Genomic DNA, 20,914 nt, shown 5'->3' with positions numbered 1-20,914 from the left:
GAATCGATCTCTTCGGATGTTTAGAGCGCTATTTCTTTTTATTATCGATAAATAATATGAGAGTTCCGTGGTTGAATTTTCTCTGCATACACAGAAAAAAAGGATATTCTTGTTTTGAAAATATATTTAATTTTAACATGAAAATCTTGAAATGAAATTATATTGCGTTAATTAAAGAAAAATATAATTGCTTGAATAATTGCTTGAATGAAGCCATTTTATATAGTTCAATCAAGAAAAATATATTCTTATGATTTAAGATTTAATTTTCTTGAATGGAAAAGAAACAATGTTAGATAAAAAATAACATTTTTAAATCAAAGATTATAATTTTCTTTAAATAGAATTAAATAATTATATATTCTTGTAGTGACAATTACAATATTAAAATAAGACATAATATTGTTGAAATTTAAAATTATTAAATTCTTCTAAGAAGATTATAAATTGTTGCGTATATACGAAACAATGAACGCGTTAGTTTAAGTATATAAGTTTTGATTTGACGCTTATTTTTTTTCTGTGTATATATCATATCTTAGCCGAAATCGATCATTATATTTTTAGAAAGGTGTCAAGTATGACATAAATTAAACACAGCTGTAACTAGCATCTAAATATTTCTACGATATCGATTTCATATTATATATTATATATATTATCTTTATTGGCGTTGCACGCCAATTTTTCACATTTTCACATTTGTCACGTTTATGGGAAACTTTAGGAAGAGACGAGTCCCCTCGTTGACGTTTGACGTAAAACGCAAACGGAGCATTTGCATCACCGATATCGTCCTCGCGAATTGTCATTTCAACGCATAGAGATAAAGGACCGCGATACCAACACGCGAGGAGGGAAAATATTGTAATTTCACCGCGAGTCCGTAATTGCCGGTATTTATTGCGACCGCGATGGATTATCGTCGACGCGTTATTCAGTCGATGGGTCGTTACAGCACCCAGAATCGATAGCCGTAGACGCGTGATTAACAGGCCTGCGGATTTACTGTTACGACACTGTCGTTTCAACGGTAGAATTAGAGGGACACAGAGAGGGGGCGGGGAGGGGGAGAAGCCGGTAATAAAGTCCGCGGTACGCGGTTTAGCATAATAAAAACGTGTTGCGCGTCCGGCGTGTGTTGTGACGAACGAATGCCGATATTTCGTGCGCGTGATACGGTGTGTCGTGCGACCGATAAAAATTTTTCAACAACACACATACATACGTGGGAATATGCAGTTGTTAGGTTTCCTCCTCCTCCCCCCCCCCCTCCCCGTTATCGATATTTGAAAGTGACATTAAACGGGCTGACAGTTATCGATACCGCGGATCGGCCCGGCCGGCCCCGTGCATTATTAAGCATTGTTAACTTTATACACTTGTGACATATACGCCGCGGATATTATCACGATTTAAGCACACGCGGGATATGCCGCCAACCGCGTGTGTGTGTGTGTGTGTGTGTATACACACACACACACACACACATATTTACACCGCGCACGTGCACTTAAATTGCCGAGTGTAAAGTACGCGAGCGCCCGTGGGCTTGTGGAGCTTTGCGCTTTAGACACCAGCTATCTTGATTCGCGATATGAAAAAAAATGAACCTCTTTTATGCATCGGCGGCGAAGCTAAATAAAAAAAAGAGCGTACGTGACACAAAGTTTCCCAGATGCTAATCCGTTCTCGCGCGCAACCTTCCAAGTCGTAAATTGCGGTCGCCGGATATATACATATATATGTATGTATGCCGAGTTCTCGTTCGGTAATCGGAGAAATACATGAAAAACGCGTCCACATACGGTGATATCGGTCGTGTCATGTTCGCCGATTATCGCGAATTATCGGAAAATGGATGTTGATATATTACATGGCATTGACCATATTCATTCTTAAGGCAAAATGCGAAATAATATATGTAAAAAGAGAAATTAATTATATTTCTTAACAATAATTTATGTTTCTTGATAATAATTACTTATAAGTAATCTCTCTCTTTCTCTGTAGCTTATAATAATTAATTTCTTGAAAATTTTATTATAACAATATCATCTTCCAATCTAAACAATTGGAAATAACTGGAATTTTCTGTTCTATAAATGCTCTATAAATCAAGTTTAAATATGACAGTATATAACATATAATATTATTCATCTGATACACTGCATTAATATTTTGATCCGAATGTATTTCCTTCATCAGAAAATGTTTAATTTACACTAACATTCTATTAAACATAAATATAGTAACTAATAATAGACTTTCGATTAAAACATATGATTATTTTTGGCGCAAAAAATTATGATTTGTTTTATAAAAAATTTCTATCGGCATCCACAAGTGATTTTCTCTTACTGGCTTTGAAAGTGTTCTTTTCACGATCAACTTTATACGCGCTTAGTATTATTACAAGTAATTGTCATTTCAACATGGCGGACTATAATTGGCCATCTCTTAATGTCGGTTTATGAGATAAAGTAACGACTTGCCGACAAAATGCAGTAATAGGATAAATTACATTAACTTTTCGTCCCGCGCGCGCATACTCCCATACTTTTGCTTCGGAATACCGTGTTATTTTTCTAATATCATTTTAAAATTGTTATATTTTTCTCTTTACTCGCCCGACATTGATTTTTTATGGCAAATAATGTAAATTATAAAATAAAACGAAAATATTTATAATTATTTATCGTATAACAAAAGTTTTGGTAAACGATGGAATAAGTTCTTCTCTCTGCATAATTCTTGTCGCATTATTTATAATAGCGTACTTTGATTGATTTTTGATAAATTAAAAAAAAATTGTCCAAACAATGCATGAGCATTGTTTTTATAATTAAAATTTAATAATACATTGCAGTTAATTTAGCTGATATGTTGCTTTTCTTGGTGCATCAATAATAAGAATATTTCACTAGATAGCCCTTAACTTCCAGCTGCAAAAGAATGGTTTGCGGAAATGAATGATTTTAGCGCAGCCATATCTTCATCAGAAGGCTATGTTAAAATTTTTCACATGATGCTTTTCTTATGTACCGACACTTAATACTAATTATCTCATGTGGTACGTGCGTGATTATAGTATGCCCTCGTAAATTACAGGATGTAGTGGAAGTGATCCGTACAAATTCTTCTAGTTCTCAATAAAAATAAGAAATTAAAAGGATTAATAACAACGAAGGAATTTCAAATATTACGCGAACGCGGATTCCTTTTTATATTTTTCTCGTTATTATGTTAGCGATGCAAAAACAATTCGATTACTGTTTATCGATATTAGTGAAATCGCGATGAAAAATACAGTGCGGTAAATTTCCCAGACAATTATGGCCTCCTTATGAAATGTTTCATATACGAAAGAAGCCGGACGACCACGCATTTCGAGGCGTCATGCTTACGTGATCAACATTTTCTTTTACTTTATGTAATGTAAATCTTGCAGTCGTTTCAAGCGATCGTTAATATCATCAGGCACCGTGTAATTATAGGTTTAAAAATATATGAAACTACACATTACAATAAATTTCTTAACGATTATATATGACCTATTTTTCATTTACAAAAAATGTGTACATTTAATATCAGCAAAATTTTTTAAATTAAAAAAATTAAATGTAGCAAAATTAAAAATAGCGATAAATAGTAAATTTTTTTCAAAACACTTCGTACGTTGAAATGATTTTTCAATTAATATGAAATTGCGATATGTTTATTAATATTATTGAACTGTTTACTTGACAACGTTTTATTATTGTTAAATTTTACTAGACTTTCCACGTAACATTTTTAATTATAATAGTGACATCAGCCTTGAGCATTTTTCAAGAAATCGAGCTATTAATGAATCATAAATACCTCTGAAAGATATCACGTAAATCGTGTGATTGATGCATATTTAGTAGAGAGAAATTGACCGGTACATTGTACCTGTTGACTTCTGACGTTAATTCCCGTTGCCAACTTGTCATCGTATAGGTAGTTGAACTCCTTGACGACGCAGGCTATCTGGTCACGCAGAGGTTACGTTTTGTTGTACACGATAGTTGTACATGGATTTCGCACCGTAAAGTGTGAATTTGCGCAACACCTATATAATTGTTTCGATACAATTTAAATACAAATATAAAAGATACGAATACTCACACGCGCGTACATGTATGTCTGATATTAATTATCATAAGCTTAATTAATCACAGAGATGGCAATAGTTATTTATTCGAACTTTGATTTGTTACGAGATTTGAATAATTGCAATATGTTTTTTAATATATAGTATAATTGAAATATATTACAAAAACATTTGCACAAGCAAGAACTTTTTTTTGTTCTGATATAAATACGATACTCCGCTTATTTTCTCGAAAATTGTTGTATTTATCATTGGCAGAGTATAAGGAAATAATATTAAAAGGAACTAGTCAATTATATAATTTTCATAATTTTCCTCTCATGCAAACATTTTTATATAATTTTCACAATTTTTCTCTCATGCAAACATTTAAATTTCGTAAACGTTTAATCGAAGCGCAGCAAATGTCAAAATATTTAATTCTTTTAGTCTGAATTCTTTATATTTTAAAAACGAATTTAAATTAAATATAATTAATAAAATGTAATAGATATTTAGATTATTTGCATGAAAGACAGCGAAGCAGAAAACATGTGAAATCTATTTCATTCAGCTACATCTTGTTATATATTCCATATGTACTTAGTTCTCTATCTTTCTTCTCTCATTTGCATAATGTGCAAAAAAGAAGAAATATATGCAACCATAGAGAAAAATACGGCTATTTGCGCGATGAAGATTCATGCAATTTTTGTGTAACAGTCTTCTCCGCCGCGGATGCGACTGTCGTTACATTCCATTATCCGGTGCTCCGATGAGGAGTAAAATGGCGAACGGTCGGACAGGCGTTGCCTGTGAGACTTTCCTCGAATAAGTGGCTAACCTAATTATCGGCGGGTAATTTAACGTTGGGCGATGATGGCGATCGCGTGTAGGGATATTTACGCCCCGAAACAAAACCCAAAAAGGCGAGTAGATCCGAGTAATTTCAGAGTAATTGCTCATCCATCGGGCCTAGGAGCGGCGATCCTTCAGCGATCTATCGACCATTCCTCTCCACGTTGAGGGAGAATAAGCGTGTTTTTCTTCTGGCTAGCGTGAGGTCCATTCCAGCTACCGGCGTCCACGGATTGGAATAATTTTCGACGGCGGTGGCGGCTGACGATTCTAAACGTCAGGACGAGGAGAGCGCGTCCCGATCCGCCGGTCGCTGTCGCCGTCGCCATGTTTTATTCATCGAAAAATCAGAGGAAATAACGGCATTACCGAGGTAAAGATGATTCGAATGAGCGGCCGGTGATGCAATTTAAATATGCTCCTGTCGGGCGGTCGCTGTTATTTTCTCAGGCTACAAATCACTTTTAATATTCTGAAAATGGTCGGGTAGTCAGAGCGATTATACGCGCAATTTTGTATTCCTGCAAAGTAACCCGTGAAGTGACTTGAGACTCGTGATACTTGTAATAAGAACGATTTTTCATCTCGCTGAGTTTAAGAAATTATTTTATCTAAAATTTGCATCGTATGTACAGACTAATTCAAATCATATGATACATAAATAAACAAATTGACACATAATAAATATAACACATAAATGAATAATATCTTTCTTCAATAAAGTTGCATGCGTTAACCATTGAATTTTTGCCTATTAAAAAAATATTCACTTCAGACATTTGATTGATTAATGTGTAATTTTTTGATACTGCTACCGCAGAATATTCGAGGCGATTTTCACGATAACAAACGCGTGATAATGTACTATAAATTTGACAAGAAATATATATTAGAGTCTGTAATCTTCTTATAAATTTTTAAAATTGATTATAATTCTCAATATAAATTTATACAGAGATATTGTAATTTATATATATATATATATATCTCTCAAAATAGAAAGTACTAATTGTTATCAAAAACTTTCTACGTAATTATTAATTTATAATTACTCACATATATTATTTTATATATATTTTTCCGTATTTTTCTGCCGAAAGTGATTTTTTTTTATTGAGACATATAGAAAGCTATATTGCTCAAGTGTTGTTAAGTAAAACCATATTAATGGAGACTCATGCTAATAAAGAAAATTCTATTTGCAATTAAAAAATTGTAATTTAATATACATCCAAATATTACATACGAAAACATTTTGTACGAGTATATTATGATTTATATCATAACCATACATAACACATTGCTTTCGCGTATGTTTTTATATTCGTTTTATGAAAAAATCAAACAAATAAAGTAAACATTTTATTTTTAACATGTTTCTCTATTATTTAATTAAATTATTATTTATACTAAATTTTAAAGTGAAATTAAAATCCTATTTTTATGATATTAATTTGACATAAAAGCTTTTAAAAATATTGCCAAATTAATAATTATGAGTAAATTAATAATTATAAATAAATTTAAATATATTATCGATATTTAAATATAAGGAATGTTTATTAACTTTATTGTGTAGAATATAAAGGATAACTCGTTGCTGCGATTGCGAAAGCATACAAAGCCACAGTCATTTTACGCATCTATTGTCGATTTTCCGTGTGTGGAATTTTATTATTGTGATGACCATGGAATCTCTATGTATGTGCATACACGTAAGAAAAATCTCTCGGGAATAACGTTGTGAATCGTCGTTTTTGAGCCGAAAGACCGAGACGGAGAAGCAGAGGAATTATAGAACGGAGGTGCGATAATGAATAAATTGGCGGTAAGTATAATGAGTTATACCCGGGATGAAAGGATCTCTGCAAGCGAAGCAGTATGAAGGTCATCTTGTGAAGCACGATACGCAATTCCTCCCGCTCTTCCATTTAAATATCCAATTTAGATCGCCAACATTGTCTTGAGAGAAAAAGGAGATGCGCTAATGTGGAAATCACTGAAGCGTTTCGATCAGACATCCTTTACATCTCTATACTTTTTTTCATATATTGTATTAAAAATATACAAAATATTATTACGTGAGATATCCAGCCGTTATCGTTTTATCAAATCATAGAAAAGATGGGAAAAAAATATGAGATTTTATTTATTATTTTCAATCTAACACAAGTGCAATATCGAAATAGACGCAAAGTCAAAATTTTGAAAAATAATATCCGACAGCATTAAATATGCAATTATTTGATAATTAATAAAGCAATTAAGAGTCGTATATTAATAATTAAATTAACATGCATTTTTTATTAGTTATTATATACTATATTTATCATCCAGCTGGTTTCCTCTTAATAGAGATGAAAATTGTACTTTAATGACATTGAAAATTTCAAGAGAAAGTGATATAAGTGCATGAGTTAGTTATATTTAGTTGTTAAATTTCCATAAATTTGCATAAGGACTGTTTTTTACGACATTAAAAATTTCTGGGACGCAATCTCCTTCAAAGGGTTTCTTCGTGGCACCTATTAATTTCTATGATATCAATGGCAGTACCGCAATGTACCTCATTGATAGCGTTATCTCGAAGCGCATGCACATAAAACACGCGATATTAGCTATAAAGCGAACATGGGCAAAAGAATCATACTGAAATTTACGTCAGTTGGCTAAATTACTCTCATTCTTATATAAAAAGATAATAAATTGAGGGACAACAAATTTACCCGCCTTATTAAAGACTATAGTAAAAGAGACCGAAAATTTATCGATACAAAGCGTATTCTTTCATCTTGTAATTTATAAAGCGATGTACATTTTCAAATTACTCAATCCACATCCTCCCAAAATAGAGTCGTTTAAAGATCAATCAATTATTAATGTACGTTCGCATTGAATAAGCATCTTTGAATCACTGTATATTTTTTCTTGTAAAATATATAAAATTATCTTGCGGATAGTTTGCAAAAGAGGAGTTAAGTCAATTTATTTTCTTACATCGAAGAGAATAAAAATGTTCGGTTATGATATTGATAAGTAAGAATTATAAATTCCTATAAATATAATAGAAAATTATAAATATAAATAACAGTCTTTTAATATATGAACTTAGAGAATTAATTTATAAGTGACTCAATATAAATAATTTCACACAACTGCTTAGAAATCGATATAATTTTTTGAAATTTAATTATTTCGTGTTGTAAGATATTAATGTTCATCAAAATAAACACAAATAACTTGATTTAAGACGCTTTTCTTTAAATATTATCCATCGCAACAACAAAAATACGATCTGTAAACATCGGTATTTTTTTATTAAACTTTTTTTTTATTAAGTTATATAGTAGTTTCATGCAATTATTTTATGTTAAAAAATTACTTAATATTAATATCTTCTTTTATGATAAAATTATGATATACATATTATGAAATTATAAAAATTTACTGAATAAAAATATTTTGCGCTAACATTAATCTCTTAAACATGTCTTATCGATTTCAGCGTGTATCTGACACGTATACTGCTACTTAATTACAGTATACTGACTGTGTAAACTCAAATGTAAAGCAAACATCGTGCATTGTGGATGGTACACGCTATCCTGATGACTTATCGATGAGAATGGTCGTGAAAAAAAGATGCAGAAAATTTCTCGTGCAGAGTAGTAAATATAAAATTTATACGACATGGTAACATCGAAGTTTTTTTCATATTATTACGCTGTTACGCACTGAAAATATCTTTATTTTAAAATTCTAACAGTACGTGATTCTAACATCTTTCAGTTTATACGTTTTAAAACATGTCTTCTCGAAGATTTAATGATGTCTGTAACGTTTTACTGAAAACATTTGTAAAACTTTTTTACGATCTTATGTTATACCTAATTACAGTTTTATTGTGCATATTAAGATTCTAAAAGATTTGTTACGACTATAAAATGAGTGTATTCTATAGAATATATAAAAGAAGATTTTATAATGCCATTGAATTTCATAGTAATGACAATTGAAAAATAATTACGAAAAATTTTGGTAGAGCTATCAATATATAAAACCATATATGTCAAACATACAATTTACATATATGTTAAATAATCTTTATTATATTTTTGATCCTCCGAATCCGACGGCCACCAGACCGTCGGCTTCTAAGATCACATTATATATAATTTAATATTCTCTTAAATGAAAGACAAAAATAAAAGTAGATCGTGTAAAAGAGAAATCAATGTTGTCACATCCAAAAAAATTATATTCGATTTTTATTTAGAATGAATGTTTGCGACATTGTGAAATATCGCATCGTATTTTTTCGCACATGTGACATAAGAAAGTCTTCGATTCATGGTGGGAAAACTCACATAGAGCTGTCCGTATCCATTCTTACACGTGCTAATAATTATCATTAATTCACTAATTATTAACCGAGTTCTTTTAATAGCTAGAAAAGACTGCAACGTTTAATAACTGGTGTCACGGATATCATGTTGCCCTAGTTCTCAAAGAGATTCAGTCTTCGGAATTACGTATATCGTGCGTTTGTTATTATAAATGGCATAAGATCGATTTGAAAAAATTAGTTGCGGACATTTTTTACTTTAAAATATAAATATAATCTAATTATTTTTATTTGGACCAAAAAGCCTCATAATACAAAATATTTATGTTTCAAAAGATTATTTTATACAATTAATACTTTAATTTTTATTCAATTATATTTTTATAAAGAATTTATTTGAATAATTAGGTTAATTCTCTAAATTCATATGGTTAAAAAATTAAAAGAGAATTATTTTATTTATAAAAATCTCACATATAATTTTATTTTTTATTTTTACTACGTTTAAAAGATCAAAAATAAATGTAAAAATGCTTAGCAAATATTGTCAAAAATTGCAAATAATAACTATGAAATGTATATCCAGCAATTTATATCCAAATTTTTTGAGATATTATTTTACTATTGTATTAAATATAACTTTACGTTGTAAATCTAAGAACCATTATTATATCAAATCCATAGAGAGCAATTAAATATATGTTACACACATACAATATGCAAGATGACGGATAACTTTTCAAATGTAGGGCGAATATATAAGTAATTAGTGTGTGATACGATTAAAGTCACGTTCGAAATGAAACGAACTATTGCGTGAGGTGCACCTATTCTTATCACAATTAAACACTTAAAACATGCGCAAGCGCATAATCCATAAACACGTGACATCTGAATGTTTCCTCATCGTTATGATCTCACGCCGACGATATAATAACTTACGCTATGATTATAAAATATATATATTGCAGAGAAAGAGCGTCTCTAAAAAATCTAAAATAGTATAAGAGATTCCCTGTATTCCTACGCGTAAATTTTGCACAAAATTTTCATTCGCCTTGCTCGTATATACGTATTTGTGACCACGGATCGGCCGCCACGTTGAAAGCGATTTCCTTGTCAAGACGAAGCGACGGGTCGAACGAAAATCCGAAGCCTTAATAAGCGCCGTGGGCGCACTGTGTTCCCTTAGACATCAAGACACCGCCCGTCGTCGGCGCTGCGCTTTATTGGGCCTCCCCGAAACACAAAACAGTCCGGCCACGACGGACAGAGTTCCCTGGAAGGAAGCATAGGCGGCATTATATAGCGCGTCCCGACTCCTTTATATCGTGAAATTGGGTTGTTAAAGAATTACGCCGAATTCCGTGGTCCCATTCCGCGCAATCATTCCGTAGAAGCGCTTCTTTCAGGTCAGTTCCGCGGCCCCTGCTCCCATTGCTCTTAGCTTCGTCCTTTCGATCAATCTCTTCTAAGACATCGCAGCGCGTCTTTTGTGATATTGTTTCAAGGAGAGGGAAGTTAATTGATATGATTGGGAAGATCGTCTCGAATATATCAGTGTAGGGTGTTCCGTAATAATAAGTTCGATAACATATTCTGAAGAATGAAATTAAAGTTGGAAATCTCTTAATGTAACATGAAAATACCAACATCACTTTCAAGTTTCAAATAATTCACACACGAAAAATGATCTACTGCGATAGACTTATATATTCAGATTAGTATAATTTCTTTTAGACGCGTCATAATCTGTCATTTAAAATTAATTATTTTTATTTAATAAGACTTATTAAATTTAATATTTAACGAATAAAATTTATTTTTGATGGGAAATTATATATATGTGGAAATTAATTAAAATTATTATTATTATTATTCTAGCTTATATAAATTGTGTTTTTTTTTTTAATGAAGGACAAATAATATTAAATTGTTATATTTAAAAAAAATTGTTTATGGCTCTATTAAACTTTCTTTAAAATTTTTGTCCTGAATAAAATTGGGAATTTAGTTTAAATTTAATAACACAAGTTTTTAGTAACCATAAATTGCGCAGGAATTGAAACGATTTCTCTTTTGATTTTCTTTTGATTGTCGATGCTTTTCGCATTTTCCTTATCGTTATGCACTTTGAATATCAGCGAAGAAGCAAAAACTGGAATCAGCGTAATTTATGATGCAAATATTTTTAATATTATTCCATCCTTGACATTTATGAATCGAATCCTTCGCGATTACGCTCTTCGATAATCATCGGTATACCGGAGTAATTTACTGTAAATAGCGAGTCGCGAAGTTTGAAAAGTGCCGGTATCGATCAGAGGGACGCGAAACGTGCATTACACGTTTGACGTATCGTGTATCGTGTTGTCCCGGCACCGCACAACTTTAATCGCGATATCGTAAATTCGTTGGAATACAACGGCTTTTATTAAACTTTAGAACATGATTTACGCGGGACGACTGATTGTAGACTTAAATTGCGATTACAAGTATAACGTCTCTTGCGTCCTTTAATAAGTTGTTGAAAAATCAGAATATTATTAACATTCTTTCCTTTTGCTAGGTACACGAACTATAATGGTATTTTTTCCTAACAATAACATTGTAATCAAATTAACATGCATATTTACTTTATCTAATTGTAAGTTTATTTATATCTAAATTTTTTAAATATTAATATTTCTTTGAGTCTTTTATATTTTAATTTGTACATTTTATTTTATTTCTGTGAAATGTTATTTTATTTGATAAAAAACCAATGTTACTCTATTTTTATTTTGAGTAAAACATACATTTTAAAAGAAAAATATGAACGTAAAAATATATATGCTTGCTATTACCAAGAAAAAGGTCTCGTGTGGTGAGGTAGCGAGATTTCATCAGCTGGAAAGGAAGCCACACTAAATACTTTAATTATTGTAGCCAGGTTGCAGACGCAGCCATCTTGGACATGTGTCGGCGCTGTGATGGATACTTCCGATCATTATACGAACGTATTCTTTAACGTACAATATTCTCAACATCTTGTTAAGAACATCAAAAATTTCAGCAAAATTACAATGTTTTTCTAATGAATCTTAGACGTTGTGTAAAAATCATGTATGCGCTATTATTTTATTATCGCAAGAGTTTTATCTTATCCGGTTTCACAATGAATTATGACTATCTTCGAATTGCAACTCCATTTAATTTTAATTTGAAAATTAAATATTGTTTTTTAAATTTAAATAATATTATAATTATTATATTATAATTATTATATATATAATAATTATAATTATAAATCAAACAATTATATATCACAAATAGGAAAGGTGGAAAATCGATATTCATCGAAATAATGTATGTCGGATCGAAAACAAATAATACTCGTCGCTCTGTGACACGTCTTTCTCTGGGTGTATCAAACTTTCGCAATCGCGAATCCTTTCAATGAAAACAACGCGCTACATTCTCTGTTTCAAGGACGACGATCCTGTTCCCATCTTCCCTTTATTCAAAGCGCGTTTTACATAATTATTAAATTATTCTCGCGCCATCCTTCCGGGAATATGGTCGGCAAACAAGTAGCAGCAGCCAGTCACCGTCATCATGTGCGATTGACGACAATTTCAGCAGAGGTCCCTTTGTTTCTTTCGATATACGTCATCGGTTTCGAGAGTCACTTCTTCGGGTCCAATAATATTTTCCAATCATGAGATTCTCTCCGTTTTAAAAAACAATCAGGAGGGGTAAAGGAAGAAGAAGACGCGCAGTCCTGTCTTTCGCGATGAGCGGAAGGGCGGAAGGAGGGGGAGGAAATCGGGAGAAAGAACGCGGCTGAAGAAACGGGGGTAGGAGTGACGGTTGAGATGCCCAAGTATATCGAGCGATACCGGGTGGCAAGGGGGATGGAAAAGGAGAGGAAGAACGTTGTCCGGGCAGACCGTGCTGTCAATCAACCGCGGGCTAGACTACCAATTTCTTCGCTCATAATTTCTGATAATTTCTCCGGACCGAGCGAACTGGCGCGACCAGCCTCGTTCCTCTCTCTCTTTCTCCCTTTCTCCCTCTTTTTTTCTTTTTCTTTCTTTTCTCCGCGCGCTCCGCGTCTCCTCGGCCACGAAAATCATCATAAGAAGGTAATTGCACCGATCACGTACGATCAGCGGCTTGTATTTATCCTTGTTTCATTATAATAACAATGTAACGCGCGCCGCGCAGTCCGCTGGAAGCCGGGGATAATCATCGGTTCGACACACACATATGTATATACGTACATACACACACATATATCGTTGCGATAGCAAGCCTGGTATGTATTTTTGCGGCTCCGCTATGTACGTTCCAGACTAATTAGACAAACGTAACACGGGTAGGTAGGTAGAAAACTGTGGGGCTGCACCTTATTCACCATCTCCTCTCTCTTCTCTATTCGCTTTGCGAATCGCGAGCAAAAACGACTATGTTCTCAATAATGAAAAGGTAACGCCTCATGTAGATTAAATATTTCGCAGTTCACGTGTTTACGATGCCTGTTGGAATTTATATAATTGCAACTAGAACGATTTTATTTAATAGGAATAACATCTTATTTACGACGATTAAAGAAAAACATCTAAGGAAGAGTTATTATTTTTGTTTTTTATACTTTTTATCGTTATAAGATTGCACGTTTCTAAAAAAGTAAAATAATATTTATGACTATGTGTGTGCGCAATCATTAGCAGACGCCATTAATTGCGAATATTTCCTGGTATCTTGAAAGAATTGCGCTGTTTGTCATTCTGCCACTTGTGCGGAGTTCAATACTCTGACTGTCCGATATTGGCCCCAATAATCACATGAGAACAAAGAAACCTGTCGGCGACTATTGTTGTTAATTCGAAAGGTTCCGCGGTGACAAAGTTCAGTGGTACAGCTTCATATGACATGGCGCTTGTCTTTGACTTTGACTTGTCAAACGGTACTTTAGATCTTTGAAGATTGAGATTATGATCGTTCTCTTTTATATTACTATTTATTGGCAGTTTATTCACATATTTAATTAAGCACAGTTGGATTCATTGTCAGTGGTATATCGAGAATTTTCATTTGTCAATATATCAATGTATATCAATATATATTTTTTTTCTATGTACTTGCAATTAATATTAATAATATTAATATTAAACTACGCGTAAAAGAATGCAAAGATTTATATATGTCGATTCAATATAAAATATTATAACATGAGATATTCTTTCTAAATATGATATGTTTTCGTTGAATTATATAAAATTACAAAAAATATAATATATTATTTTTATTCTACATATCACACATACATACACAAATGAAAGAATTTCATCTAAAATTAATATTTTTTATCGCATTTAAGCGTGTGACTAATGAAGAAGTAAATGATTAAAATAATAAATGCAATAATGGTGACAATTAATTTTATACGTAAACTATTGTAACAAAAATGCAAACCATTTTCGTCGCGTTTTATCATTTATAGCATAATTATTTACGCTTATCTTATATATTTACATATAAGCAAGATAAAAGTGTAGTCGCATTATAGCGAGATCGTTCATTTATTATTCGTATTTAATTAGGCATGAAAATTATCACACGCTACTATTTACAGCGTAAAATGAAAAATTATTCATACTATGCAATCTTATAAAACATATTATATCTTTATGTATTAATATCTAATGTGCTCATTAGTTCATCTATTAGAATCAAAATGTAAGAATTTATAATAGTAGAATATTTATAATAGAATATTTCCGAAATATTCTACTATGTTTAGTAATATTTTAATAATAATATTTTAATGATTTTGGCATAATTCAGAAAATCATCTCGAAATTCACATAAAATATTATAAAATATTCTTTACCTCTTTATATACAAGAAAAAAATTATATATATAATTCTAGAAATATATAATTATATCTAATAACTTTAAATTTACAGAAGCATCTCATTAAAAAATTATTTTGAAACATCTCTGATATATTTACGAATATACTAATAAAATAATTTAAAGTTTATTTTTCCTCAGATGTATATTTTTTCAGAAATCAATTTGCAAACTGAACTTTCTTAAGCAAAGAGTTTTGTCCCTGCAGGGACGTAATATTCTGTGTGCGACGATATTGATACCGATAGAATTGGAGCTAACAATTTTATCACAACACGTGATCAGCAGCGGTTCGTTGTCGATTCAACGAGACATCGCGTTTCTTTCGACGCCTCGGGGGTGCGGGGGCTGTCTGATCGCAGCGGAAAAAGCGTTTTCATGGCGCATCGCGCATTACACGACAGCGCCGTTTGTAAATGACACGCGCACGCGATGCATGTCGTGGAACTGCGAATCCGAGTGAGCCACCATAGAGTCAGAGATGGCAACCTCGTAATATTCCCCTCGCGACGGGGCCAAATAAAAGTAACGAATTCGGCGGCGACGGCGTTGTTTGCACTAATTTGTATGCGAGTCGCGAGAGGAACGCCAAGTTCTCTCTTCGATCCGAAGGAACCCGGCTTTTGCGGTGGACTAGTCGTTACTTTGAGACCCCATGGACGGGTTATGCATGTTCAAAAATTGACGGTCGTGGAACGATGCGCTGTGGCTTCACGTCACGAAGGTTCCGAGCCATCGAATTTTCGTCGGGATATCCTTTTCGTTTTTAGAAACGAAAACGAGACTGGTGGTTTGGGGCGAGAGGTCGAGAAGAGTCGATTTCTTTAATGCTTTCTTAAGAAAAAAATGTTTTACGCGGTTCTGCAACTAAAGAATCTTTCGCAATCATGCAAATAATCACGCTATTAAAATAGTTTATCTATCTTGAATTTGTAGAGAAAAAAGGTGATCTTATTTTTTACTTATGTCAAGAGTCATTTGTACTTTCCATAAAAGAAATGCAATTAGGTATGATTAAAGTTAGAATAAATTAAGTATAATTTCAAATTTAAATTTATATTATTTCATATTTAACACACGCAATAAATAAATTATGGACACTGGAATAAATTATGAACTATTTTAACCCTGAATATCGTGTGTAGGATGCTAGTCCTAGTTAGAAGAATTTATGTAAAATATCTACAAATTTTCTCTTTATTTATAGACACTTTAAAATTAATAATGACAGATTAACAAATTGATAGCTAGATCGAGACATTTGTTGGAGTTACTTTCTGCAACTAACTTCCATCGCAAGAATATAAATATTGGTACGACCATCCGTATCTTTGGCTCTAAGTGATTGCTTCGGTTATCTAAAAAGCTGGCACTCCGCTGATAATATTATGTAAAAAAGAGCCGCGGTACGCGCGATTTCGTACCGCCTCCCAGTTGGCTACCCCCGGGTCAGGTAGTGTAGAAGTAATTATTCATAGCACGCAATTACGAGCCGAGTGCGCGGCCGTGTCGCGCGGGTGCAGCGACGGTATCGCTGCATCAATTGCGGGCGCTAGTCGCGACCCTGATTGCGGGCTCACGTTTCAAAACAATGATTTATCTAATTAAGCCTCACTTTTGCATTGTTAGCCGCGCTTTCGTTATTGTACGCTCGCCCATTATCCCCGAGCGCGCCCATTATTTCCGAGGCACGAAATAGCGATAGACGACCGCTCAACTTTCCCCCTACGATCGCGATTTTCTCCTCTCTCCCGTTTTTACTTCTCTCTCTTCTTTTTTTTTTCGTAAATCGCGCGTGATCGCACCTTTGCCGGTGACGCGAAAGAAAAGTTTCCCGGAAGACCGCGCACAGAAATCGCCCAGTCCACGTCTGCGGAAACGTAACCACGTGCAATCATGGCCTCTCCCTTGATTTCGCGGAATTTCAGAGCTATTTCTTTGATCGCTGCGATTGCGAGAGCTAATGACAAGCGCGATGCAGGAATCATTGATATATATATATATATGGAATGTGAACAGTCGATTTTTTAATTTCATGATGGATTCTCCATCTTGGTTTATAATTGATTTCTTCCGAACCTAATTCTCTTATGATTCTTTAATTATAATTCACATACTAAGCATCTCTGAGATTAAATAATAAAATCCTTTTTCGGAATTTTAAATAATGTTTAATTATCGAGACGTTCAATGTAAAATAGTAAATAGTTGCGATAAAAGCGATGACTTTCCGCGAAACTTTATACGATATATTCATAAAAGAATTCGTTATAAAATATTTTTATCCTTGAAAATATTATTGAGGGAAGAACAAATTTAAAGTAATTAAAGAATTTCCACTGAAAAAGGAAATTTTCATCGTTTTTGAGCATTTTTATATATCAATGATAAGAATGAAAAATTATTAAATCGTATGCAGGTGTAAGGCCTACCGGCAGATATCCTCTTTCTCATCATATACTGAAGGGATAGTCGAAGGACTCGCCGATAGATGGCGAATGTATTACAAAAGAGATGTTTTGTTATGTAACAATTCCTAGGAATTCTAATTTATATTTTAAGATTTTTGAAAATATTCTCAAATATTATAATAAAGAGATCATTTTTATTTTCTACGTTAACACAGATTGAACATGTGTTATAATAAAATATCATCGTGATCAGAAATTTTATTTAAAATACTTTTCTAGAACTTGTGTACATGTATATAAAATTTTTAAAACTATTTCAAAAATTTATGATTAAAGAATCTTTAGTTTTATTAAATTTTCTCAATTTATAATTTTATGAAATTTTAATATTTTATATTATGCTAAAATATGCTTGTGTTTCTTCATTTCTCTGCAGAATTCCTTTGTACAAGTAAAGTTTAAAATGCATTATGTTATGCGGTTTGTATAAGTATTAACTGCGTGATGTGTGCAAATAATTCGACTCGTGCAATCCTCACGGTAGATTGATTTTTACATCGACAAATGTCGAACAGCTGCACATCGGATCCAATGTCCAAAGGAACATACAGTTCCAAAGATCACGCGTTGTAAATGTCATACGTAAATGTTACTCTTGCAAAGAAAAATGCACATGTTTAACATGTGATTTCTCGCAATATATTGCGCGAGATAGAAAATTCTCATTATAATATTCATGAGAGCAAAACATATGACATAAATAGGTAATCAAACAAATTCCTCGAAGCTTTTTGAATTCTATTCTTTTATATTATTAAAAATGAATTTTCCAAGTCAATTTTAAATTCTTGAAAGCAATAACTAAGCAATTATTCTGCCAATACTATAGAATTCTATTTTGAAAAATCCACAAAGCATTAGAATTAGTGCTTAATGAAATCTGTTTTTCATTATATTTGCATATAATGATGGTATCTGATATTTCACAGCAAGGGCGATGCAGCAAGGCAAATGTGAATTATACGTACGTTACAAATGAATTTTCATGTGTGTGCTATTGTAATTCTTAAAACAATGAAAGAATACGTAAGCTAGCTTCTCACAGTTTTTCCGCGGCAAGTAAAATCTGGAAAAATTCTTACAACATCACGTGCTAATTTCTAGAGATATAGTAATTCTCCAGATTTTTGTGTGTGTATTGATTTTTTTTATATTAGAATCAAAAGGGAAATATATATTTTGGCAATCTGTAATCGTATACAATGTATGCATAAAATTTTTAAAGTATTAATTATGAATTTAACTACTATATATCTTTCAATTAAAAATCAAATCTTTTTCAAAAATTTAAAATAATGAATTGCTATTTTTATAATTCATCAATTTTTTCTTAATCTATCTTAATCTGTTTTTATTATTTGAGATATTATTTTAGCGTATAAAGAATGATTTTTAGTAAAATCGAATTGGTTAAAATTAAATTTTATGTTTTATTAGCATGAGACAAATTTACTTTTTCTTAATTTGGTAACAATGGTTTAATGAATGTTTTCAAAAATAACTTCAAATCAACATCTCATTTTCATTGCAAAATCATCTATAATAATAGGATAGAAATGACAATGACAATACGTATTGCGTATGTTTAATCCCACGTTATTTTCCTTTTCTTATTCGAAATCTTGTTGGAAAAATCTACATACCCTCGTACTGTTTTTCGAGACATATTTTGACATCTTCTTTAGCAATTTTGCCAACGTTATATATGTAGAAAACAGGCTTGAAAAGTACTTAACTATTTTAGTGATAAATAATATTATTTATAAAATATACTATTTATTTCATGGAGATGCAAATTTTTTCTATGAATAGATTAAAATATACTAAATATTATTTTGTGCGAAAAATATCTCACATTTTTTATTTGATATACTTGATATTAATTATGAAACAATAACGCGTAAATTATTTTATACGATATTTTAAACATTAGAATATATATATTGATGTTATTTAATATATTTATAATATTTATATCTCACTTTGATATCTCACTTTGATTATAACTTTTAAATTTGATTATCGCAATTTATAATTTATCAAAACAAATATATATATATTATTAACATACTAATATTTTTCTTCACAAAAACTCAATAAGATTAAAACATGTTCCTTTTTCATATTTTGCAAATTTTTACATATTTTTTTAGAATAATTGAGTTTAGATTACTTTCTCTTTTTTTATTTTGATACACTATATAAACAAAACTGTTTGGGGAAATGCAGCTGAAAATTAAAGCTTAGTTTTGTAATCAATGAAATCTGTTAAAATTCTCTTTGACTAATGTACGTAGTGAACAGCTAGTTGACAAATGCATTATAAATATAGATATATACGAAATCCACAACAATTACGAGGACAATAATTAGTACTTTAATCAAGAGGATTATTTTCTTTGCGATAAAGAAAAAAATTAAAAGATTTTTTATGAAATATTTTATAACGAAATATAAAACTGATGTTTGTGTGTGTCATATTTTTATATATTAAATGAATAAAGATCAGAATTACAGATCACGGTTAATGCTAAAGAGAGAAATATGCAATAAGAATATTCCTCTCTAATCCTCTGATGGCTTTTTCCGAGAGTCGCGTCTCCGATTTGCTTATCATCCAGTAACAATAAAATATAAAATTATTCGATAAAATTATATATACGTCTCTTTTTTTGCCACAGTTTCTTCATTCGTAAGACTTTTCAGGCTCATAAAAACGAGAGAAAATGCATTATTCGAAGTTTGCCGAATTTTTATATACATATCTATATGAAAAAGTAGCGCGAAGAATTTCCATGTATGTGCATATATGTAAGCATATATAGGGAGAGGAAAGTAAAAGTTGTCAGATCCCCCGATTCCTCGGTGAAAAGAAGTAAACAAGCTACATGTGCCCGAATTCGCGTGACGTGGACGAAGGAGAGGAGAGAGAAAGAGACAGAATACGTGAATGAGAGAAGGACACGAGACGAAGGGCACCTAGGAGAGGAGGCGAGGACGAGTCAGCTGTGCGGAGGAAAAAGAGCCAGTGCTGCTGTCGGATTCTCGCGTGTGTAAGAAAGTCCCGCCGCGACGCGCGGTAGCATCCGCATAGCGTTCTGGAGCCACATGCGTGAAATGAGTTCTTAACGCGAAAGAGATTTTTCGTGTAAAAAAAGGTGTGTAATATGTTATTAAAACTGCACTGGGTATTTGTTACTCGGTAATAGGCAAGTCGGAGA

The 20,914-nt window shown here is 32.1% G+C and overlaps 1 protein-coding gene across 3 annotated transcripts in view; it reads left to right on the top strand.

Moving 5' to 3' along the window:
- Ss (aryl hydrocarbon receptor spineless) overlaps positions 1–20,914 on the top strand; it is a 199,051-nt gene that overhangs the window by 3,916 nt on the left and 174,221 nt on the right. The window contains exon 4 of one of the 3 annotated variants that reach the window (XR_014436619.1): positions 6,555–6,803. The exons of the other annotated variants lie outside the window; for them this stretch is intronic. The gene's annotated coding sequence lies outside the window, so the exon portion shown is untranslated. The remainder of the gene's footprint in view (positions 1–6,554; positions 6,804–20,914) is intronic. 3 annotated transcript variants of the gene reach the window in all.

Source organism: Camponotus vicinus, unplaced genomic scaffold (assembly GCF_025532165.1).
Source record: "Camponotus vicinus isolate PSW18456_S1 unplaced genomic scaffold, iyCamVici1.0 SCAF_14, whole genome shotgun sequence".
Lineage (NCBI taxonomy): Eukaryota > Metazoa > Arthropoda > Insecta > Hymenoptera > Formicidae > Camponotus > Camponotus vicinus.
Note: the sequence above shows the minus strand (reverse complement) of the source record. Positions and strands in the feature narration are given on the sequence as shown.